The following is a 3875-nucleotide window of genomic DNA, read 5'->3' on the forward strand; positions in this document are numbered from 1 at the left end:
TAATGTAAAATAGTAACGTTATTTATTAAAACTCATAATCTTAAAACAAAATGTGATTACTCAGCCATTTCATTGTATGGTTGCCATTGCTTCCTGAGGAGCCAAAAAAACCTGCTGTTGTCATTTACAGGAAAAATGTCTCTCCAGATCTAGACCCCTCAAACTAGCTTCTGCCTTTTAATTTAAAGAGGCAGGAAGCAAGGGCATCGGCCAACTAAACGTCTGTTAAACTCTGTGTGATTATACATTACATTGAATATTACATCAAATCAAACAGTAAAATGAAAATGTTAAAATAAATGAAAATTGTAATAATACTGGTTACCTGAAGATTAATGAGTAAAAAGAAAAATAATCAATTCCTATACGGATGTTATATGAGACCCATTATGAATGAGTATGAATTTGGTACATTATGAATAGAGTTGCAACCAAAATACACAAAATCTGAATAACATAATTGATAAATGCAAACATAACATGGTAAAATATAAAACAAATATAAATGTAACTTATGTTAAAACACAAAGTTGACTATGAAGTCTTAGCTGTTGAAATACATCAATGGTTTGCTTCAGAGTCCCGTTTTTGGAAGAGAAACAGGTCATATCAAGAAGTATATGGGAAATAAAGGATGGAAACCTGAAAAGGAGGAAATAAAATAAAATGATAGGGAGCCTTAGCTCTTCAGCTCAGTTTAGTTCAGTTCCTTTATGAATTGCAAAATACAAAAAAAAAAAACAGAAAAAATGTGTTAATTCGTTGTCCAGCACTTTGCTTAAGGAGGACTTCATTTTTATTTTGAATGCACAGCCATTATCATGCTTTCCTTCTCTTCCACAGCCGTCCCCATCACCTCAAAGTTTCCTTTGCATTCAGTAGTCAGTTCAGCAAGATGCGGGGAGACAGGTTCACTGTGGCCATCTCGATTTGGACCAGTTGATTTGCAGCAAACCAAGTCCATCTGTGTTACTACAGTTCATTCCCACTTTCGCCTCAAGACGGGCAGGACACAACATGTCAACAGGAAAATCACAATTAGTACTAGGATTGTGCTAATTCCTATTTTTATCACTATTGCTGCCCATTTTCCTAAATTTAGGTCTAACCAATCCCAAGACCAATTATCCTTACCAGCACCCTCCTTAAGTTCACCTCTTAGCTTCTTAATTTTACTCATAGCTCCTGAGAAAGCTCCATCTGGAGCTGTATTGCTAGGAATATATGTACAACATTCATCACCAAACATATGGCATACTCCTCCTTTCTCTGCCATTATCCAATCTACTGCTTGGCGGTTCTGTAAAGCGACTCTACTTGTTGCATCTAATTGTTCTCCTATTATCCCAAGAGCATCAGTTGTATGTGTAGATGAACATATATCTGTGATATATTCATAAATTAAACGGATTCATTCATTTTTCTGGACTGAATAATATCGTGCGTTGAAATTAATTAAATGTAACATGAGGTGCTAATTTTCTTTGACCCATCAAATGAATGCGGTCATTTATTAACAGAATCAAAGTTTAACATCAAACATTTACATTAATTGGGCAAATTGATTTCAACAACAACATAATTAATTAGCAAGTTTTACAAGGAGGAAACCATACGTCCATGATTTCCCCATTTCAAGCATTACAACAGACATTTCTGAAAATATCTGGATGTTCACTGGCAAGATATAAGAGTTTAAAGATGGAAATGAAGTTTAAATGGAGAGAAAGGATGGATGAGGGAAATGTGTCGGTATCAGAACGGCACTCTCCGTTAAGATCCCAGCTTCCTCCCCGGTACACTTAGGTAATGTAAATCGACTCTTTACCTGGAGGAGATGTCTCCACTGGTACGGAGTTCCATTTAACGCACCCTTTCAGCGTCTCCGTAGGAACAGCTGTGAATCGTCCGAAGTAGTGACGGTACTTGTTCGACACACGTTCACCTCCCAGTGGACTCACAAGAGGAGTAAGTCCGTCAGAGTTCCACTCAGATGTGGAAGATTGCATAATTCCCACGAGACTCGGAAGAACTCCGGATCATGTCTGGAACCTCCTGAACTCTCCAGCAATTCTTCTGTTCGGTTTGCTCTCCGAACTGAACTCCCACCGCACTCAACTCGACTGGGCTCGACTGGGCTAGCTCTCGTTTGAACTAGGAAGTGCCGACATTTAAAGAGTTCTATTTCTGGTTCATTTGGGAAGTTCCTGATTGGTCGATCGACCAGATAGGGGTGTGTTTTAGTGATGTAAGAGGTTATTAAAAGTCAGATAAACAGAAAGAATGTTTTGGAACAGATTGAAAATGTTTTCGAGACAGACGAGAGAAATGTTTAGGCGAGTTGGGGGAAAACAGGTGCCAGCTTCTCTATTTACGTCTGAGAGGATTTAAAAACATGACAGTTCGTTCCAACAACTTGTTTTGCGTTTGACTCCGACATTTGACCGACATCACAACTTGCTCATTTCAGACAGAAAATCAGAAAATGCATGAATTACTCCGTAACACATTCTAACTTGATCTCTACTTTGAATGAGGATCAAAAATCACTAATACTGTTTCACAGTTGATTTAAAATGAGTAGTTCACTTCAACATTTAAAAATGGTTTGAACTAAACACACTTTGATTATCAAGAAATTTGTAAAATAGTAATGATAATAAAAAAGAGAGTGTTCTTTCAATTGATCAGTGCAAGACACTTAGGAAGTCTTCTGGATGGACTTGATTTTGTGTTTCTGGACTCAAATCAATGAAATACAGTTCTTGTCCCAGGAAGGCCCTCAAGGCCAGATTTTGACCTGAGGCTTAGTTCACTACAGTCCCCCCTTTGGAAATCATCGCCTGTCCATGGGGATGAATTCCAACATGAACTTACGCCTTCGATTGTCCTTGAGCTTGATGTAATCCAGCAAGGAAAACAAAAGTCAAAGGAGGTAATCCCACAATGTTTTTGGTAATTCCATTGTGTTGATGGTAATTCCATAATGTTGTTGGTAATTCCATTGTAGCAATGCTTTAACCCATTGGAAACAGAGTTTGTAATCCATTGGAAAAAGTCATATAATCCACAACGGTAAATCCACAACGAATGGAGGTGTTGATTGATCAGCATACAGAGGGGTTCCCTTGGATTGAACTGAAGATGCGGCCACTGGATGAAGAGTGGAGACCAACGTGAGGATTGCAGGTCTCCTCCAGCGAAGGTCGTCTCTGGGCGACGTCCAGTCTATGCCGTTCTGGTTCAAATGTGTCATGCAATTATGTGGTTTAAGGTGGGCTTATGAAGGGGATTTTACATAAGGCCTTAACCTATATGCACCTGGTGTGTAAGCTATTATGATTGGGAACAGCTACAGCTACCAATTAAGGGGTGGAACATGCTGAAAAGGGTAACTATAGGGGTCTATACCTATAGAAGGGCATTCCAAACTATTTTTCCATTCCTAACTTGGTTTAAGTTAGCTTTACATGGCAAAATATAGTTTGATTCAATTGTCTGTTGTCTTTTAGACGAGCGACTTGAGATTGGGTGTTTGGTTTCCCCATAAATGTTTTGGAAGTCTATGGCGAGACTCATCAAAAAGAATTAGCTATCCCCCCGAATAGAATTGTTCGAGTAGGTTCGGCTTAAGCGTTGTGAGACCAATGTAGATTATGGTACTTAATGTAGCATTAATCTACATTGACTCCGCAAAGATTACATTTTAACAAATGAACTGCATGTTGGCATAGTTAAAGGCCTCTTAGTCTCTAACTTAACTACACACAAAATTCATTCTTACCTGGGGTGTTCAAAAACAATACCAAAACGTATTAAACGATGTCTCAACATCGACAAAACAGTGACTAAGCAACCAGTTAAACAACGTTTCA

This window comes from Nematolebias whitei, chromosome 1 (assembly GCF_014905685.2).
Source record: "Nematolebias whitei isolate Nwh7 chromosome 1, NemWhi1, whole genome shotgun sequence".
Lineage (NCBI taxonomy): Eukaryota > Metazoa > Chordata > Actinopteri > Cyprinodontiformes > Rivulidae > Nematolebias > Nematolebias whitei.